This window comes from Tenrec ecaudatus, chromosome 9 (assembly GCF_050624435.1).
Source record: "Tenrec ecaudatus isolate mTenEca1 chromosome 9, mTenEca1.hap1, whole genome shotgun sequence".
Taxonomy (NCBI): domain Eukaryota; kingdom Metazoa; phylum Chordata; class Mammalia; order Afrosoricida; family Tenrecidae; genus Tenrec; species Tenrec ecaudatus.
The window spans coordinates 28,774,876-28,797,315 of NC_134538.1; the positions used below are offsets into that span (position 1 = coordinate 28,774,876).

At 42.6% G+C, this 22,440-nt stretch overlaps 1 pseudogene; it reads right to left on the reverse strand.

Annotated features, from left to right (window-relative positions):
* Window positions 1–16,496: 16,496 nt before the first annotated feature.
* Window positions 16,497–18,210, reverse strand: LOC142456310 (pantothenate kinase 3-like; annotated as a pseudogene).
* Window positions 18,211–22,440: the final 4,230 nt, after the last annotated feature.

The window sequence follows — 22,440 nt, forward strand, 5'->3', positions numbered from 1 at the left end:
TAAATAAAGTTCACTTGTATGACTGAGTGGAGAGTGGACTAAAACAGGCGGAGCTGTGGGTTGGATATGGGATATGAGGGAAGCACAGAGGCAAGGATGACCAGCTCAAATAGGGTAACACTGGTGTTGGTCCCAGAGCTGAGAGGTCTGTATGGCGATGACAAAGAATGAAGAGTGCTTAGTTTGATAAGCTACTCACCACTTATGGGAGGGAGGGACCATAATTCACTTAGAGGGCTGCTGTTTTAAGACAAACCTTTATGCCCCCAGGCATTATTTTTATCTGAAAACTATGCACCATCTGGTTTCTTCATCACACTTTGTTATAGCACTTGTATCTTCAGTGACCTCTTCATGAAGGTGAGCACCAAGCAGGTCCATGTCATAAGAACTACGTGTCCTAGCAAAGAATGTCAGTAAAATGGAAAAACAATCGTTGAGAGAAAACAAAGCATAGAACGACTAGTTTGTAGAGCAAATCCTTGGGTGTTACATACGGCTCATGTACTTGCTACTAGTCTACCACCAAAAGTTTGGACATGACAGTGTTCCCAGAGGCAATTTGGAAGAAAGACTTGGCGATTTATTTATGAAAAATAACCATTTAGAGCCCCTTGAAGCAGAGGGTCACTATGAGCAATGTTGGGATTCAAATAATTTAACAACAGATTCCCTACCCTAATAATAATTTTAAATGTATTTTTAAAAGATATCTCAAAAAGGAGTTCATTATTTCCTACAGTTAATACTTAAATCAGAACAATAAAAAGATACACAAAGTTAAATTTTAAGTTTTAAAATATTATTGAAAAAACATGAAATAATACCTGACCAATAAAAAAACTATTACTTAAGTTTAAGTTTTTTAATAACTAAGTGTCTTTATTGGGTTAAAATTAAGTGTAAGCCAAAAAATCCTATCATATATCTATGGTTTATGTATGTGTACAGTTCACTTTAGAGACATTGTTATCATTTAATGACAGACATTATGAATTATTCCCCTGGAGCATAAGATAGTGTCATTAATTTAGTCAATGGTATGGAATTTAAAATATTATTGAGAAATGGAAATTATACAAGTATAGACCAGCTTTAGACCACAACACATGAATTGTTGATGTGTAGATTACTCATAAACTCTTAAGTGACTGGAAACTATACAAAAATTAAGGATTGATGATAAGGCAAAACTTTCAGTATCACTCATTCACAAGGGCAGAAACAGGCTTACTAGGTTAACACATATCATAAGAAAGCAAGAAATGCATTAAAATAATAAATATATAGCAGTCCTAGGCCACCACACACTGGGCACTCTCAAAGCAAGCAATCCGAAGCAAAGTGCAAGCACCACCAATTCCACAACCTTGGAAGCAGCCATCTGCTTCTTCTCAAAAGCACTTCAGCATTAAATCCAAGGGAGTATGTTGGTTCCTTAAATCTGGGTTTGATGTAAAGCCCAGTTCACATAGTGGGGTTTCTACATCAAATCTTTCTAATATGATCTATGAAGGATGTTGTGCACCTTGAAAGGACCAGTAGTCTACAGCATTATGGACTGGATCATCCAGGGCTGGATAGAATCTAGGTCAAAAGAGTCCAATTAGAAAAACAATACCAGGTATATTATCTCCTTGGGTTCTATATAAGTATTGTTAGGCAATGGGAGGTTGTTCCTCCCTATTTACACACAAACAGAAATGTAATTGCCTTCTCTGAGACATACATCCCTTTCTTCCCCCATCTTGACTTGAATTTCCAGTGAGATACACTTGTCACAATTGTTGGAGTGTTTGTGGATTTGGGGTGACCTTAGCATATTGCTGTATGGCAGCAATTGAATGGTATTTCCTCTTCCCACATCTTGAAAAATTGACCCAAGGTGAGGTGAGATGTACACTGTCAAAGTTGTTTTAAAGATGTGCATATAAAGTGGGTGATATATGGTTCATGGGCACTAGGCAGACTCTCTCCCTTGTTGCCTGGGAGACCATATGAGAAGACTACATGACCTGAGAGCAGAAGCCTGTCTTTTTAGTATTTATCCTTATAGACTCATATAGTATTTGTCCTCTTGTTACTGTCCGCCTTCACGCAGCATTATCGTTTCCAGGTCCCTCCATGCCATGAGTTGTGTCACTGCTTTTCAGGAATGCATAGCATTCCATTGTGTGTATGTATCCGAGTTTCTTTATCCATTTTCTATTGATGGGCATTTGGGCTATTTCCAGCTTCTTGATATTTTGAACTGTGCTGCAATGAACATGAAAGAATATATGTCTGAGGTAGTTAGTTTATTGTGCCAACCTGGCTGATAAACACAAGTGGGATTAATTGAAGGGCAAAGAGATAAATGGCTCAGTGAGCCTCACCTTTCTTTTCTCTTGCTCTTTGATCACCGGATCAGTGTGCATCTGCCTTGCTTGTTCTGTGCCTCAATTTGCAAGCTACACTACCTGTGGGACACCTAAGCCGTGGACTGTGTCGCTGTAATTTGAGGTTCCTTCAAGACCTGCTTCGCCACACAATTGGAATTTACATCTCTTGAGCTGGGGACTGTCAGACCCTGTCAACTGGCTGACTGTTGGTGACTTGCCTGTGCCCAGATAGCCTGAATTGCTCTACAGAGGACTACCTGGAGGCCCTCAGGACGAAGGACTGCCAGTGTCTCACAATTGTCTCATGGGAGTGAGTTGCACTGAGCCATTTGTACTGCTTTATAATTTAACTGCTTATTTCTTGTGTTCTATATCTATCTGTATATGTATATATATGTGTATATATATATATATATATATATATATATATATATATAATTATTAGCAATCTGGTTTTGTCTCTCTAGAGAACCCTGTCTAACACAATGTCAGTTCATATTTCTGTCTCTTATTTCTTTGGGGTATCTGGCCAGCAAAGGTATTGCTGTGTCATATGATCTTTCTATTTCCAGTTTTAGGTAGCCCCATGTCACTTTTCACAATGGTTGTACATATTTGCAAATCCACCAGCAGTGTATGAGTTCCAATCTCTCTACACCCTCTCCAGCATTTGTTATTCTCTGTTTTTGGTATGTTTGTTTCTTTGTTTGTTTAATTCAGTTATCATTGTGGGTGCAAGGTGACATAATTCATTTATTTTTGATTTGCATGTCCCAGATGACTAGTGATCATGAGCATTTTGTCATGTGTTTGTTAGCCATTCAAGTGTCATACTTAGTGAATTGACTGTTCATATTCTTTACACACTTTTAATTAGATTATTTTGTTTTTTCTTATTGAAAATCTATAGATTTTAGTAATTAGTCACATGTTGGTTGTGGCATTGCTAAAGATTTTTTTTCTAATCCATGGACTCTTGCCTTACTCTTTTGAGGAAAATTTTTGAAATATATGTTTTATTTTTAATAGGTCCCACTTATTTATTTTGTTTTCCCCTGTGTGCTTCCTATATTGTATTGGGTAGTCTGGGTATGCTCTGTATTAGGATGCTTTGTCCTAATTTTCTCATTCATAATACTTCTATATCTCTGTGGTTCACATTTAGGTGTTGTTGTTCTGTCTGATGCTCTCAGGTTCATCTGCTGTTGGTGGTTCTCTGTCCATAGTGATATGGGTAATAATTTATGTAATGTTGGTCTGATTTTTATGAATTCTTTTCATTTTTCCTTGTCTGGAAAACCTTTATTTCTCTCTTTAGTTGAGGGATGGTTTTGCTCAATATAGGATTTTTAGTTGGCAGTTTGGGGTGGGGGACGGTTCTCTCAGAAATGTATATATCTCATTCCATTATCTTCTTGCCTGAGTACTCTCTACTGTGAAGTCTGATCTTATTCTTTTTTTAAAAATCATTTTATTTAGAGCTCGTACAACTCTTATCACAATCCATACATACACCCATTGTGTCAAGCACATTTGTACATTTGTTGTCATCATCATTCTCAAAACATTTGCCTCTACTTTAGCCCTTGGTATCAGCTCATCGTTTTTGCCTTCCCTCCCCGCTCCCCTCTCCCTCATGTACCCTTGATAATTTCTTATTTTGTCATATCTTACACTGCCCGATATCTCCCTTAACACACATTTCTGTTGTCAATCTCCCAAGAAGGAGGTTATATATAGATGTACAATCCTTCATAGTACTGTGTCATTACCTTATTTCATTAGGGTCTGTTGTAATGTCCCCTCTTTCATCCCTCATTCTTGCTATTGAAATTTGTTCCCTTCTTTCTCTGGCTAGGTTTTCCAGTGGTCTGTCAATTTTTTTTATCCTTTCAAAGATCCAACTTTTAGCAGCATTAATTTTTCTCATAGTTTTCTTATTTTCCCTCTCCTGGATCTCAGCCCTGATTTTTACTATTTCTTTTCTTTTGCTATTAGTAGGTTTGTCCTGCTGACACTGCTCTAATTGGTGTAAGTTCCGTGCCAGCATATAAATCATGAATCTCTCTTCCTTTTTAAGGTGTGCATGCTATGAAACTTCCTCTGATAACTGCCTTTGCTGTGTCCCATAAGTTTTGGTATGTCGTGTTCTCATTCTCATTGGTTTCTAAAAATTTCCTAATTTTATCTCTAATCTGCGTCAGTATGCACTCCTTTTGTAATAGAGTTACTAATCCTCCAACTGTTTGCTCTTATTTTCCTTCATCTTCCTTTTGTTGATTTCCAGCCTTATGGCACAGCGGTCAGAGAGAGAGGTCTGTATGGTATCAATGTGCTTAAAATTATGCAGATTCGCCTTATGCCCCAGCATGTGGTCTGTCTTCGAATATATGTCATGCAGGCTTGAAAAGAATGTGAAATTTTTTAAAATTTGGATGAAAAGCTCTGTAAATGTCTATCAGGTCATATTGTCTAATTGTATTGTTTAGATCTCTAGCCTCCTTGTTGAGTCTCTTTCCCTGCGATCTCTCTTTCTCAGAGAGCAGTGTATTGAAGTCACCCACTATGATTGTTAAGGCCGTGATTTCGTTTTTCATCTTTTGTAGTGTTTGTTTGATGTATTCAGCGGATCTCTCATTCAGGGAATATATGTTTACATTGCTTAGTGGTTTTTTTGTCTGCCGGTCCCTTGAGCATTATATAGTATCCCTCCTTATCTCTTTTTATGGTTTGCACTTTGAAGTCAATTTTATCTGAGATTAGGATTGCAACCCCTGCTTCTTTTGAATTTCACTTTGCTTGGTCTGCCTTTCTCCAGCCTTTGATTCTCAGCCTATTTCTGTCTGTAGTCTTGAGATGTGTCGCCTGCTGGCAGCGGATTGCTGGGCTGTGGTATTTTTCCTCAAATCACTTTATTGTGGGTTATATCTTTTGATAGCCAAGCACATTTGCTTATGCACCCACTTTGTCTTCAGAGATCGTGTTGGGAAGGCTGGCATCATGGAATTTCAGTTCAATAGAGCAAAGTATTCTTGCATTGAGTGCAGGCCTAATGCCCATCTGCTACCTTAATACTAAACTTATAAATATATTTACATATGTACATGCCTGTATTTAGGCCTCTATATATGCCCTTTGCCTCCTACTTCTTTCCTCTATTTCTTTTTACTTTCCTCTTGTCCCACTATCATGCTCAGCCTTCATTTGGGTTTCAGTAATTCCTCTTGGATGCATTACCCTTGATCACTCCCTACCATGTTTTGAACAATCACTCATTGTTCCCTTGTCCCTGGGTTAATTAACACCACTTCCTTTCCCCCACCTACCTCTCTCCCATGTCCCTCCGGAACCATCGGTCCTGTTGTTTTCTTCTCCACATTGTTTATCCAGTCTATCTCATCTAGATATACCTGGAGATAATATTCACATAAAAACACGACAGTGTCAAGGCGACACAGAAAAATGAAACGATGACAACAACAAAAAAGTCAATGACAAACAAAATCAAAAAGGAAAAAAAATAAAAGAAACCCTATAAATAGTTCAAGGTCTGTTTGTTGACCTTTAGGAGTGTTTTCCAGTCTGGTCTGATGGGGTGCCGTACCCTAGCCTCAAATTCTTTTTTATACTCCCCCAGAACGTCCTTGTTCTGCTCCCCTTGCTGTTCTATTGCACGCCTTAGTGTTTTGCCTCGGTGTGTTGGGGTCAGCTCAGTCACACATTCCACACTGTGTCTCCAGAGTTGTACCATATGTAGGGCTATAGGTCAGTGCGGGATGTCGCGTCTCATAATGGGGCCAGCCATATGGTCCTCTCTGTGCACTGACTGCTCTGAGCAGGGCTATTGTCCTCAGGGCTTGGTGGGCCAGGGTGTCCTCCGCTCCCTTCCTCCCCCTTCATTTGCTTCCACTTCCAGCTGAGTATGGTAGATCGGTTCCTTCCCCCCACCAGAAGCTCCATTGTCATTCTCTGTGGCACACCCTTCCATGGTGGGGTCAGGCTGGTTCTGATTGGGGCTGCCCCATAGTCCAGTCTTTTTATGGATTCCTCCACATGTTACGTTGTCCTCCTGGCTTGATGCGTCATGGTGGGGTCTGTATGCACATTCCAATTCTGTGGGGCCACAAACAATACTCCACCCTTGGGTGGGTTAGTGCCCTGTTCCCCCCCATGTCATCATCTGTTTCTCCCCACCTCCATTCTCTCTCCTCCTTCCCCCTTTCCACTTCATTATGTTGGACTCACATGTACCCACCTGGGTTTGGTCTGACCTCCCCCTGACTACCTATGCTTCCACCCGTCTATTGCGAGATAAGTGTCTATTCTTCTATTTCTGCTGTGCTGATTGTACTTAACTCAGGGGACTCATGTCATACCTGTCCTTTGGAGATTGGCTTACCTCGCTTAACATGATTCCTTCCAACTCTTTCCATGAAATGACGTGTTTCATGTGGTCGTCTATGGTTTACAGTGCTGCATAGTACTCCATTGTGTGTATGTGCCAGAGTTTACTAATCCACTCGTCTATCGATGTAAACGTAAGCTGTGTCCAAGTCCTTGCGGTTGTGAATTGCGCCACAATAAACAGTGGAGCACAGATGACTGGTTGTGTTTTATTTGTTACTTACTCTGGGTATATGCCCAGTAGAGGCATGCCTGGGTCATAAGGTAGATAAATTTCCATTTTCTTTAAGTATTTCCAGATTGCTTTCCACAGTGGCTGTACAAATCTACACAGCCACCAGCAGTGGAGGAGGGTTTCTACTTCATCACAACCCCTCCAACACTTGTTGCTCTCTGATTTACTGAATCAGGCTAGCCTCAGTGGTGATAGGTGGTAGCTCATGGTTCTTTTAATTTGCATTTCTCTTATGGCTAGTGACCAGGAACACTTTCTCATATGCTTGTTGGTCATATCAGTCTCCTCCCTAGTGAAAGTTCTTTTCAGTTCTTTTGCCCACTTCCTTAGGGGATTAACTGATTTCCTCTTTTTGCAGGTCATAAGGGTGTTATAGATTTTAGTAATGAGCCCTTTGTCCGTTGTGTCATTACTAAAATTCCTCTCCCAGTTTGTGGGTTGTCTTTCAAGGTGCACAGATGTTTTATTCTTATTAAATACCAAAGTTATACTGGCTTCATAGAATGAGTTGGGGAGTTTGCTGCCATCCTTTCTATGCTATGGGATACTTTGTGGAGGATTGGGTCAACTCTTCCCTGAATGCTTGGTAGAATTCTGCCGTGAAGTCATCTGGCCCTCTCTATTTCTACTTTCACTATAGGTTTGTTGAGTTCCTTGACCTCTGTCTGAGATAATCTAGGGAGGGACTGTTTTTCCAGGAATCTATCCATGTCTTCCACGTTTCTGAATTCATTAGAATACAGACCTTCGTAGTACTTTGTGATTATCCTTTTAATCTCAATGGGGTCTGTTTTAATTGCCCCTGTTTCATCCCTCATCCTGGCTATTGATGTTTGCTCCTTTGTATCTTTGGTCATATTTGCCAGCGGTCTACCAATTCTATTGATCCTTTTCTAGAACCAGCTACATTTATCTTTCGCATCATTTTCTTGTCTTCCCAATGGCTTAACTCTGTCCTGATTTTTATTATTTCTTTTCTCTTGCTATTGGAGGGGTTTTTCTGCTGACTCTGTTCTAGTTGTTGGAAGTTTTGTGATAACGTATCTGTCATAAGCCTCTCTTATTTTTTCATATATGCATTTAATGTTATCAAGCTACCTCTGATAATTGCCTTCTCAGTATCCCATAAGTTTTGATACATTGTATTCTTGTTCTCATTGGTTTCTAGAAACTTCCTAATAGCCTCTCTAATCTGGGCCTGTGTCCATTCATGTTGCAGGATATCATCATTGTTCATCCTCCACTTGATAGCCCTTGCTTTTCTGAACGTCCTTTTATTGATCTCTAGCTTTATAGCATGGTGATCTGAGAAAGACGTCTGAATATCTATGTGTTTGAATTTACTCAGGCTTGACTTGTGTTCCAGCATGTGGTCTATTATTGAAAATGATCCATGTGGATTTGAAAAGAATGTGGTTTTTTGGCATTTGGAAAGCTCTATAAATGTCTATCAGGCCCAGTTGCCTAATTACATTGTTTAGCTCTATATCCTCTTTGCTGAGCGTCTTTCCCAGTGATCTGTCTTCCTTTGATAGTGGAGTGTTAAAGTCACCCACTATGATTGTTGAATCCATGATATCTTTTTTTTAATAGTTTGTTTTCATCTTTTTAATAGTTTGACGAAATTCGCTGCTTCATTGTTGGGTGTGTAAATATTCAATATGCTAACTGGTTCTTGGTTTACTGAGCCTTTGAGCATTATGTAGTGCCCCTCCTTGTCCCTTTTTATGGTTTGAACCTTGAGGTCCATTTTGTTGGAGATTAAGATGGCCACCCCTTCTTTTTGTAAGTTGCCATTTGCCTGGTATACTTTCTGCCAGCCTTTTATTCTTAATTTACTTTTGTCAGTGCGCTTAAGATGTGCCTCTTGCAGGCAACAGATTGATGGATTGTGTTTTCTGAGCCAGTCCTCCAGCTATTTTTCTTTTAATGTAAGCATTCAGTCCATTGGAATTCAGTTATTATCACAATCTGTGAGTTCATAGTCTTGTGTTTGGGGTGTTTTTTCTATCTCCCTTCATATAAGCGTGTTGTGTTTGTGTGGGGAGATTCTATCTTGTCTTCTTTTCCCTCTGACGCCCTGTTGTCTTGGTAATTATTGCTGGCACATTGGCTTCTGGATGGAGATGGGCTATATGGTGGTAACCTGCTTGTACTTGGTGGAGGTTGATCCTCTGGTCATAGTGAGTCAGCCAGCATCCTCCACAGGATCAGGTGTCTTGCAGCATATTCTTTGAGTCTTTCCCTGTCCTGGAAGAGCCTATCTCCCCATCTATCTTAATGGATAATTTGGCAGGGTAAAGTATTCTGGGGAGGCATTTTTTTCTTTCAGCTTTTGGAAGATGTTGTTCCACTCTCTCTTCCTCTTCATGATATCTGCTGATATTCTTACTGAGCTCCTTTGCATGTGACTCTTCATTTCTCTTTCTGCTCTTAAATTTTTCTCTGTCTCCTCAAAGTTGAATATTTTTACTATTTTATGTCTTGGCAAGTTTTTCTTGAGGTGTAGTCTAGCTGGTGTCCTTTCTGCTTCCTGTGTGAGTGCCTGGTTCTCACTCATTAGAGTGGGAAAGTTTTCTTCCAGAAATTCCTTTGCTAGCTTGGCTGTCGACTGGTGTGATATGTTCTGCTCAGGTAGACCAATTATTCAAATATTATTTCTTTTCATAGCATCTGTCATTGATCTCAGGTTATTGTCTGCTCCTTTAATTTTCCTATCTGACTGTCATTCCTGCTTGCTGAGGTCTGTTTGAGTGTCTTCAAGATCACTGATAGAGTTCTCTGCCTCCTCAAGCCTAATCGTAAATTCTTATGTGTGGCTTCTGCTACCTCCTCCATTAGTACCTGTATTTCCTTTTGGTGTATGGACTTCATCCCCTCTATTGTGGACTTCATGCCCTCTATCATTGCATCCTTATTCTGCTTCCCTCAGCTCCTATATTACTCTGAGCAGACTTCTGAAGATTTTCTTCTGTGACAGATCTGTGTCTGACTCGTCTATGCAAGTTGTTAATCTGCTACTGTGTTTTGTCTCTCTGGGTTTTTGTTGTTGTTGTTGTTGTTGTTGTTGTTGGGAGTGATGTGGTCTGTTGATTTTTCCTCAATCTTTTCGTAGGCCCCATGTTTCTGGGAGACCAGGAGGCCCTTAGGTCCTTCTCTGTGTTACTATTAAGGATGCTTTCAGGGGGCTGCCTGTGCCCTACTATAGAGATGGGTCAGACTGCCATGTAGGCAGAGTTCCTCGATGGTTTAGTGGCCAACAGTGGTGAGAAGTTTCAGTCCCTGGAGTGGGGGCTAGAGCCGAAATAAATGTCCCTAGGCTGCTTTGACCCACAGAATTCTCCTGCTTTCTTCTGATCCCTTGCTTTATTTTTGGTTTCTTGTCCCATCAATTGTAGTCAAAGTGGTTCTCTTTGAGCTCACTGATTTGATTTCCCTTTTCTTCCATTCTGTTGCTCAGGTTGTCTAATTCTGTTGTCTCATTGTCTAATCCTGTGTTGTCTAATTCTGTTATCTCATTGTTTATCTTCTGGGATTCCATTTGGTTTAAAGATTTTAGTTTTTCAATTTCTTCCATTATTTTCATGAGTGTTCCCCACAACTCTTGAAAGGGACTAAACATCATTCTTCTGAATTCTATTTCTGACCGTTCCAGGGTCTCTTCTTCAAAGGACACCATTGGAGTTATGGTGGTTTTCAGCTGTTTATATATGTTTTTCTTCATTTGTTGGGTTTACTGTGGTTGACTGCTATTTCCTTCACATAGTGGTACAGGTGTTAGTGGTATGTGAGCTGCTGTTAGTGGCGTGAGAGGTAGTTGGCTCTGGTTAATGATGTGAGAGAGGTCTAATAGGAGCTGAAAAACATACAGTGGTTAAATGGAAAAATGGTGATAAATGGTTAAGTGTGGACAGTGAGGGGTAAGAAGAGAATAGAATAAAAGCAATGACAGCAACGATAAACAACTGTCTGCATATGACAAAGATTTGTTAAAAATAACGGGAAAGTGTATTTTAGGAGGGATAATCAGAATTAATATGTTTCATGAAAATACATTTCACTATGAAATCATAGAGTGCATACAGAGATAATGGGCGGATGTACAGGCAAAAAGAGTGGCAAAAGAGACAAAAGATGAGCAAAGCTTAGATATGGTTGCTGAAGTTCCATTGCTATAATAATGTGAATGTTGGTGTGACTTTGAAGTGTGGGAAGCATAAGTGTGGAGGAATCTAAAGGCCTGCCAGTTTTTATCTGAGAGGAATGTGTATTCTCAGGAAGGTGAACTCATCCTGAAGAGGATGGTGGAATGGGAGAGATCTAGAGAATAATAATTGTATTATAGTAGAAGAAAAGTACAGAAAAAGAAAAAAATAAAGTACAAAATGAAATCACCTTATGGGCAAGAATCCCTGCTCCTTTGTACATGTATGCTATGTAGGAGAAGTGGGACATGTAAGGTGGGAGAGCACCAGAAAACAAAATTTAAAAGAGTGAGGAAGGAGAAAAAAATGGTGAAAAGTGAAGCTTGGCTATTGATTCAGTCTGTACTAAGCTGCCTACATAATCTGCTATTCACTAGAGCTCCCAAAGGCCAGCAAGATGAGAGTTTTGGCTTAGTAGGTTTCCTCAGGAGTCAAAAAAAATCGTTGTGCTGGGAGGAGCAGGGGTCACAAAAGGAGTTCATGCTGCTGGTCAAAGGTAAAGAAAGGTAAGTCTGTCAATAGGCATTGCTACATTCCCACTTTAAGATACACGAGTCTACTTCGCACTGTCAGGAAGTGCAGGATATCCCGCCGCTATTTGCTGAGGAGAGCTTTCCTGGCTTGTTATGTGGTGGCTATATTCCTTTGTCTCTGCATTATGCCATTTTTATGCAACTTAAAGTGCTGTGTGTGAAGAGAGTTAAATGGTTGTACCACAAGTTCTGCACATGGAAAATACCCAGAAGGGCACACAGGGTCAGAAAGACCTGGTTTCTCTCTAGGAGCATAATTGAGGGCCAGGATAGAGCCGTGTGCCCTTTTTCTTCTATTTTGTTTGTTCTTCCTGCACAGAAGCCCTGTTGGGGTAATGGTTACATGTTGGGCTGTAATCCCACAGGTTTGAAACCACTAGCCACTCGAGGGGCAAAAAGTGGGATTTTCTACTCCCTTAAAGAGTTCCCATCTGAGAAACTCACAGACACAGTTCTGCCCTGTCCTACAGGGCCACGATGAAACTCGATGGCAGTGGGTTGCTGTGCAGTGTGAGCTTCATGAAGGTAGTGCAGGCTGTGGAGGGCCTCTGCCCCTAGGCCACTAGGAAGGGGTCTCTGGTCTTGGGCTCCCATCATGGCCCTCTGACCCAGTGCTCATTGCCAAACAAAACTATCTGGGTGGCTCTCAGGTGAGGTCGACCTGAAGATGTGGAGTGGTTTAAAATGTTTGGAATAGTCAACTAGTCCACTGACCCTAAGAGGACGTGCCGCCAACTAAAGAGCTCAGCCTTCATGTTCTTCAGCCGCCAACAGGAAGGCAGTACCCATTTGGGTCACTGTAGAACTGCCACCACTGCTCACTAGGTCATTTGATTGCTCCAATTTGTAGACCCCCTGAGATAACCCTCCCCAAGAACATGCCAGATTTGATGGCCTGAAAAGGCCCCCGGTTAGGAAGTATATCATGCTTTCCTACCTTCCTTGACTTTTTCATGAAAAAAAAAAAATAGCCCCAAAGGAGAAACAGTGACTTAGAAATCCCCAATAGTTCCTGGAAATCAGCAACCATAAGACATCTCTGGGAAATGCCTCTTCCTGGCAGGGACAGGTCTGGAACCCGACACTACCAATGCATTAGAAATGTTTCCAGCCTTGGGCAGAATCAAACAGCCTGTAGAAGAATTAGGGAAGAGGTGATCACTATGATTATGCTAGCCTGAGTTACTTAGGTACAGTGGTTCTTTGGACAATCACTATGGCACAAACAGCTAGGTGTCTTCTCCCTTCTCCCTAGAGAACCCTGATTCTGTTTTCACAGTTTCCTGACTCCCTTGCAAGTAGGAGGTGGCCTTGGGACAAGATCTAGCCAAGAATATGGTTGGTAGGGCTTCAGGGAAGGGGCTGACTCAGCAAGGAGGCCCTTGGCCTGGATCTTTTCTTCTCTCTTCATAGCTGAGGCAGGAAGTCAAACTGGGACTGCCAGGAGTTTCCAGAGTCTGTGCCAGCCTGAGCACCCCCACAACAGCCTATTTCCACCCTCCAATCTCCTCATGACATCATGAAATGGAAACCAAGTTCACAAGCCTTTACTACTAGCAGCCAAATGCAATTCTTGAGTGTTCAGGTGCACTTTCCGTCAGCACAAGTTTTAGAGCACTGAGTTTTAAGAGCTGACATTCTCGAGCTGGCAGGCACGGAATTCTGGCTCACAGACTTCTGGTTCAAGTTCAGGCAAAGGGCCTGTTGCAACAATGGCCTTGAATGTCTGAGCTTAGTGTGTTCCTGGGCTTCCTTTGGACCATGAGCACTAAGTGTGGTTTAGCCACAGTTCTTTTCTGCAGAGCAACAAGTCGTCCTTTCACACCAAACCATAGTTATGCAGAGGGCCCCAGCCCTTCCTCTCCCCCACCAACGGCAATGTTTAGCATGTGGTGGTTTCACTGTTCTGCAAGTTTAAACCTTAGATCTGGGGAAACTGCCTTGCCTCTGTGAGCTCTGGCTTCTTCTTTTTGCAATGGAGTTAGTGATTCTTTCCCCATCAGCATCCCTGCATGAGAGTGATTGAGTGGTAGAATTCTATTTTTTTTCTGAAATTATTGAGATTTACTAAAGTTATACTTTAATAAGAAGAGCATGGGGAAAGAGCATATAAACGTGCTTTCAGGGAGGGAAGATGTTAGAAAAATGGTAATAATTAATAATGCCTTAACATTGATAAAAATTGCATAAACCCATCATTTTTCATCATCTTTGAATAATTTCTGATGCTAGGTATATTACTATCTGCTCAACAATAAGCAAACACACATAAATAATACTAATAAATATTCAAAATTGGTTCTTTTCATAAGCCAAACATTTCTGAGATTTGAACAGTTTGGGTTTGAGCATAGAGTACTGCAATGTTGACTATATAAAATAGAAAATCTTTTTTTGAGGGAAGTTCAACCATCAGAGGATATATTGCATGAAGGTTTGAACATTGGCTATACACTGAAGAGTAAGCACTTTGCTAGAAATGCAAGGTTTCCGAGGGCTCTCTCATTAACCACTAGATGACTATTTGAACATTTAAAAAATCAACAGGGGGGGACATGGGAGAGGGGGAGGTGGGGGAAATGAAGTGGGTGTTAGCAAACCCAGGGACAATGAAACAAGTGATCTAAAATCGATGGTGAGAAGAGTGTAGGATGCCTTGTGGGGATTAATCAAGGGCAATGTAACTGAGAGGAATTAGAGAAACCCAAATTAAGGCCAAACATAATAGTTGGACAAAGGAAAGTCAAAGAAAATAAAGGAAAGAGCACACCAGCCTGTGCGATCACCAGGTGTCGAAGGGATCAGGTATAAGGCATCATCAGAACAAAAAAATCTTACCATAGTGAATGAAGGGGGAAGTGCAGAGTGGAGGCCCAAAGCCCATTTTTCAGCCACTGGAGATCCCCTTGCAGAGGGGTATAGGGGAGGAGAGAGTCAGTCAGGGTGTGATGTAGCACCGGTGAAGAATACAGCTTTCCTCTAGTTCCTGAATGCTTCCTAACCCCCCCCCCCCCTCCACCCCTCACTATCATGATCCGAATTCTACCTTGCAAGTCTGGATAGAACAGAGGATGTACTGTTAGATACATGCAGATAGGAGCTGGAGGCACAGGGAATCCAAAGTGGATGATACCTTCAGGACCAGGGGTGTGAGTGGCGATACTGGGAGGGTAGAGGGAGAGTGGGTTGGAAAGAGGGAACCGATTACAAGGATCTACATGTGACCTCCTCCCTGGGGGATGGACAACAGAAAAGGGGGTGAAGGGAGATGTTGGACAGGGCAAGATATGACTAAATAATAATTTATAAATTATCAAGGGTTCATGAGGGAGGGGTAAAAAAGAGGACCTGATGCAAAGGGCTTAAGTGGAGAGCAAATGCTTTGAAAATGATGAGGGCACTGAATGTACAGATGTGCTTTACACAATTGATGGATGCATGGATTGTGATAAGAGTTGTATGAGCCCCTAATAAAACGTTTTAAAAAAAATAAAATAAAGGAAAGAACTAGGAAGCAAATGACATTCATTGAGGTCTAAGTATTGGCATGTACGTATGTAAAGATACTTATATATAACAATAGGGAAATAGATCTATGTACATATATTTATATGTTACATATTACGGTAGCAGTTGGACATTGGTCCTTTACTCAAGTACTCCCTCAATGCAAGAACACTTTGTTTTAATAACCCGGCATTCTGTGATGCTCACTTTACCAACATGATCACTTAAGACAAAAATGAGTGCATAAGCAAATGTAGTGAAGAAAGCTGATGGTGCCCGGCTATCAAAAGATATAGTGTCTGGGGTTTTAAAGGATTGAAGATAAATGAGCGATCATCTAGCTGAGAAGCAACAAAGTCCCCCATGGAGGAAGCACACCAGCCTGTGTGGTCATGAGGTGTTGATGGAATCAGGTATCAGGCATCAAAGACCCAGAAAAAACATCATATCAATGCGAATGAGGGGGAGCATGGAGTGTGGGCCCAAAGCCCATCTGTAGATAATTGGATATCCCCTTACAGAAGGGTCACAGGGAAGAGATGAGTCTGTCAGGGAGCAGTATAGCATCAATGAAACATATAACTTTCCTCTAGTTCTTTAATGCTTCTCACCTCCCACCCCCCATTATCATGATCTCAATTCTACCTTACAAATATGGTTAAACCAGTGCATGTATACTGCTACAGATAAGAGTTTGCAACACAGGAAATCCAGGACAAATAAACCCCTCAGGACCAATAATGAGAATAGAGATACTAGGAGGATAGGGGGAAGGTGAGGGGAGAAAGGGGGAACAAATTACAATGATCTACATATAACCCCTTCATAGGGGGTTGGACAACAGAAGAGTGGGTAAAGGGAGACAGCGGTCAGTGTAAGACATGGGGGAAAATTATAAATTGAGGGTTCTTGAGGGAGGGAGTCTCGGGGAGGGGGTAATGAGAAGTTGATATCAAGGGCTCAAGTAGAAAGAGCATGTTTTGAAAATGATGATGGCAACATGTGTACACATGTGCTTGATACAATGGATGAATATATGGATTGTGCTAAGACCTGTAAGAGTCCCTAATAAAATGGTGTTTTTTTAAAGGATGTTACATGGGAGGGAAAAAAATCAACAGGAGCACAACTCTTTATTCTTTGACTTCCAGAGATAAACAAAAAAGGAATGATGCCTCTGCTTTTCAATTCTTCTTGGATGGCATTCACTAGCAGAGAGAAATCTGATAATCTAGTTGAAATATGGCAGTCCAAGAAGTTCACCAACTGCTCCAATATACCCTCATGTCCTAGAAACAATGCTTTAACCAGTAATCCAGTGGATATGCCAAAAGTTTCCTTCAGAGCATACTGACCCCTAAAGAGACCACTCTCTGTTCATGTGACACCCATGTGACAGAATCAATGTTATTGGTGATCACAATGAAAGTTGCTCTGGCCAGAGCTTCTTTACTGACTGCTTTTTGCGTGGCCTCGTGAGTCATATTCCTAGAATGAGATCCTACAGCCCTTCCCAGCAGCCCAAGCCTTTCATTCTGCTCCGCAAATCTCACAGACAAATTTGTCTGCTCGGTGCTGACCCCTTTGGATGCCATTTCCGGCGCCTCTTCAAAGTTGTCACAGCCAGTCAATAAGTTACACGATCACGGAAAGATACCTCCTCCAAGGTTTGTGCCAGTCGCTCACTTAGAGCTCTCTTTGGAATGGACTGTTAAGAGATTGACCCCCAAGCCAGTGCTCATGATCAGTAGTGGGTAAGGGTCAGCCAAATTAAAAGGCATCTTTTGGCATCACTCAGGTTCAGAGGCATTAGCAAAATAGGACCACTCTGCCTCTCCATCGAAGCTAACAGAATCTATATAGAGCAGGCCCTTTGCAAGGTCATCAACTTTGTGCAGGTGAGGTTTCCCATTGTGGGAAAATCTTTTCCAGACATCTAAGTATCCCACCATGTGGCACATAGCACCATGTATAATGTTGAGACGTTCTCATTTCTTCCCATTTGGATAAAAGTAGGCAGGTCCTGGGTTGGGAATCTGATAAAGTACAAGCTTCCTCTTTGTCCAACAAGCTTTAGATTCTTTAGTTCCAGGTGCCTATCTTGGATGCCAGTGAATCCATATGCCACATTAGAAGTAAAATATTTCTGATTACTTTTAAAAATCATTTTATTGGGGGTTCATACCACTCTTATCACAATACATACATACATTGTGTAAAGCACATTTTTAGATTTGTTGCCATCATCATTCCCAAAACATTTGCTTTCTACTTGAGCCCTTGGTATCAGGTCCTCATTTCCCTCCTCCCTCCTGTTCCCATCTCCCTCATGAACCCTTGAAAATTTCTAAATTATTATTATTTTGCCATATCTTCCCTGTCTGACATCTCCCTTCACCCACTTTTCTGTTGTCTGTCTCCCAGGGAGGAAGTTATATGTAGATCCTTGTAATTGGTTCCCCTTCTCTAACCCACCTTGCCTCCACCCTCCTGATATAGCCACTTTCACCACTAGAACTGAAGGGATCATCTGTCCTTGATTCCCTGTTTCCAGTTCCTATCTGTACCAGTATACATCTTCTGGTCTAGTCAGATTTGTAAGGTAGAATTGGGATCATGATAGTGTGGGATTGGGGGGGGACGAAGCATTAAAGAACTAGAGGAAAGTTGTATGTTTCATCGTTGCTACACTGCACCCTGACTGGCTCATCTCCTCCCCACAACCCTTCTGTAAGGGGGTGTCCAGTTGCCTACAGATGGGTTTGGGTCTCCACTCTGTACTCACCCTCATTTACACTTCTGATTGCTTTTTAAACTCTAAATTTCTTCTTGTTCTTCCTCTGCCATGATATCAATAGGATCAAAATATGAAAGTTTTACTAGTGTTTCCCAATAGCTAGACCAAACCATGGAAAAGAGGGTTTCTTGGCACCTTTGATCTTCATGGTATTGGCCTGAGTGGTAAGGAGCAGCCTCATGTATCATGCAAGGCAGGCAGTGTCGGCCACGATCAAGATATCTTGATAATTATTGTTGATGGCAATGTGAAATTGGGGGCCGGGGACGAGCTATGAGAAGTTTGAAAATATGTCCTTCATGAGAGAAATGAAGCTGGAAATTCTATGACAGAATTTTGCAAGATCAATGACTTCTTTACTGCAAATATCTTTTTTTCCATGACATACATGGGGACTATACACATCAGCTTCAGGAGATGGACTATAGGAATCACATAGACTATCTCTGTGGGAAGAGTTGGTGGAGAAGCCCAATATTATCCGACAAAACAAGACAAGGGGCCCCCTGTGGCCTGCAACATTGAACTGGCTCCCGGAGAAGTGGCCCAGAATGCCCAGATAACCTGTGGTGGACATGTAGTGAGAGTAAGAAATAGACTTCGTGACTGTGGAACACTGAGCCTTCCAGGTTGTGTCACTTGAGCCCGGTTGGCCCATCCTGAATGGTATGCGGTACATATTGCCCTAGCAGCCCTCCTACACCAGCCCCAGAACTCACTCCAGGTCGCACACCTTTGGAGCCACGGTCTTGTGGTGCTGTCTACTCTGTTGTAGAAAGGACTTCGTCTTCCACAGGCTGGGAGCTTCTTAAGGGAAGGGAAAGCAAAGAGAATGCTTAATAGACAAAGAAGTCTGATTCTAAAAGAGAACACGAGACAGGAGACACTCATATGAAGTCATGCACTATTGCTGTGAAATGGGACCCATCTAGAAACTGGTTGCCTCTTTCCAAATGAGGTCATATTCAAGGGCACAGGGATTAGGACTTCAACGTATCTTTACTGGGGAAACAATCAAGATGCAACAAGCACATGTCAGGATTTCTGGAAGGTAAATTCGGCACCAGCCAGTGCCCCAGGTCTCTAAGCACACATTAGTCTATGATGCGATTCCCAAACAGCTTTATGACTCCACCACACAGGGCCGTGAGCAGCTCTTCACCTCCATGCCTCCGACATGCAGGTGTGCACAGCTACCAAGAGAACTAACAGGTTGGTACCTGCAGAATACATGGGCGAGAATGGATTGGCTTCTGGCCATGGAAAGAACAGCATAGGGATCAACCCCTCCAGGGGTCAAAACCTCTGGGAGGTCCAAGATGAGGGGAGATGCCCTGGCCCCCACCCTAACCCTGGGTACGTATCTTGGATACATGCAGGCAGCCTTACAACCTTTCCCACTGACTCTTCTTGTCACCCCTGGTGGGAGAGGTCATTCTAGCCTCTTGGAGCTTTTGCTCAAGCTAGGAGGACTCTAATCTCAAGCCTTGGCCAAGGGTCTCCTACTTCACTTGCAACCAAATCCCTTTTCACACCACAGGGACCAATACCAGGGCTTGGTGCACCCAAGGCAAGAAGCATGGAACTCTAATTGCTTAAGGCAGGACTGGCTGCAGCAAACATTGGCAGGCATGGCCTGTCCTAATACTATCTTCAGGAAGGAATTCAGCAAGGTCAGGGCCTGGACTGGGTCACACTGTGCAATCCTTCTCTGGAAGACCTACAAGAAGAGGAAGACAGGCAATGGCTCTAAGCATGAGCGCAAGGTGGATTCAGACACCTTGTTGGCCCCTCTCCCAGAGGACCCAGAGGTGGCCCCTCTCCCTTGCCACCAGTCACTCCAGACAATGATGGTGTCTTGATTGGTAACACCCTGGACTGGACCCTGCCTTTCCATAAACATAGAAAAGAGCTTGGCCCAATTATGATGGCAAACAGCTTGACCCAAAGAGATGCTCTGTTTCTCAGAAAATAAGAACGGGCCACTGTAGGAAGACGTGGATGAGCTCCAGCTAACCGTGGGAGTTGGAAGGTCTAAACTCGCTCCTCACCATCTCTTGAGCCCCGTCCCCAGATACACAACACCCACCCCTCCCCATGGTACCTGATTATCCCTAGCACCCCTACCCATCTGACCTGCTTATAAGCAGTTTCGGGGGCAGAGGGTGAGCTGGCTCCCAAGAGCACAGTAAGAGCTGGCCTTTCAGGCTGCCTGCCCCAGCTGGATGAGACATGGATTCCTCTGTTCCATTGGGCCCTTTGGAAAGAGTCTGAGGTTGATGAGTTTATTTTACCAAACTTTCCCAAGTGCGATCCCTCTGGGGAAGGAAAGAGTCCTTGTGGCTACATATGTACATAAAATATAGACACCCCAGCTGCTACAGCAGACTGAGACCAGGTGAGGGCTTCAGACCTGAGGGAAAAGGGAGCGAGATGGACTAGTTTTCTTCATGAGTTTCTCAACTTTCCTATTAACAGCTTGCATTCTTGGTGAAATAGAACATTTCTTTCAATTTAACTTGGCTTGTCTCCACATTTAGCTCCACAGCCAGGTGCAGGCCCAGGCAGAGTCCTGGGTCCACTCTGCCTGGAGACCTGGGGATGCAGTAGTACGCTGGAAGCAGAAGAAAGAGTAAAGAGGGGCCCTGGAAAACCCAGAGAACACTTTCCTTGCCAGAGTCTCTCAATTAGAGGAGGTTCTGAATTTATAAAGGCACGATTCTCACAGCTGGGACTTACTAATCCTTGCTCTGTTCTCAGCGAAACATCTTAGCCATCAAAGGCAGCAAGGTGCATGTCTGCACTTGCTTTTATCTTAGCCCCACAGAGACTATATTCCACAAAGAACAAGGTTCTCCTTGTAGAAATTAGACGGGTTGTGGAGGATTATTTCTCAAGGAACCTAAACCACAGTCACAGAGTGGACTCCATCCAAGGAACCTTTGGGCATCTGGAGTGGCTCTCAGAATGCTGCCGAGGGTAAGACTTTGCCTGGATTGCCTTAATCCAGAACCACAAGTAAAGAACCAAACTACACTACACTCAAAGCCACACAAATGAGGCATGGCAGTCTCAGTTAACCATGAACTTGATCTTCAGCCCACACCAAGCAAAAGCAGCAGAGACAGAGGTCTCCGCATTGCCTATGACTAGGGCCTATTGGAGAAGTGCCCGGATGTTAGAGAGGGAAGAGGCACTGGAGAGAAGCCTGGCTGGAGTGGATTGGGATGAAAGTCCAAGAGGTGGTATGTTATATTGTATTTTCATTTTAGGGAACCTTTGCACTCCTCCCATCAGATGGAGCCTACACTCTCCCCTTGAGTCTAGAAGATGGGAGCTAATGGCTTTCTTTTAACCAAGATAATGAGGTGGGAATGGTACAATGTATGTTTTCAAAGTTTAGTCATAAAAAGCAGTTGTGGTAGTTAGATAATCTGCTGTCAATTTGGGACTTGAGAGGATTAAGAATGAAAGGGTTGAGTCTAGTCTTACAATCAGATCATAGTCAATGAGGCCTCTGTGTGGGCATGGATTTCTCCTGAGAATTCTGGAAAATCTGGTTTTTCCTCCTTGGAGGCAGGAGAGACTATCTGCTCACTCCCTGGGAGACATTGCAGCTGAAAAGACACATGGAACTATGCTAGTACCCTGACCTGAAGAAGTCACACAGAGCCCCCTGCCAACGCTGAGATGCTTACAACACCACTGGATCCAAAGACTTTCAACCCACTGGCCTGTGATCTTCCTGAATTTGGTGTCATTGCATGTGTTTCGTATGTCTGAAGAGGTCCCATATTGGACTTACGGACTTGATCAGGACTGGGTTGAGAAGCTTTCTTAATGTACAATTACCCTTTATATAAAACTCTCTCTTATATACATATGAGTGTCTATGAATTTGTTTCTCTAGTCTACCCGGACCAACACAGTAGTGAAGCCTTATTGGCTGGCTCCTCATCTTTGCAGCCACCAGGCAAGAAGTCTGTTAGTGATGAGGCTGCCATATTGTGAGGAAGCCCAAGCAACATGCAGAGGGGTTGTGGCCAACAGATCCAGGTGTGGTCCCAGCTATTTTGTGATTCTCAACCCTGGAGTCTCTGCAGCTAAGGTCTCAGACAGCATTTGGTGGAGGAAAGTTACTTGTATTCATGTCATAGGACTACCAAAACAAGGTATCACAAAGTATGTGACTTATAGGAACAAAAACATTGCTTCATAGTCAGAGACTAGACGCCCAAATTCAGTGACTTAGGGTCATGCCCTCTCTGTGTGCAAAGATCCCACCTTGCTTCTCCCCACTCCTGGTTACCCCAGGTGTTTCTTGGGGGATACATCTTCAGGTGACCATTATCTATCTATGAGTCTGTCTCTGTATCTC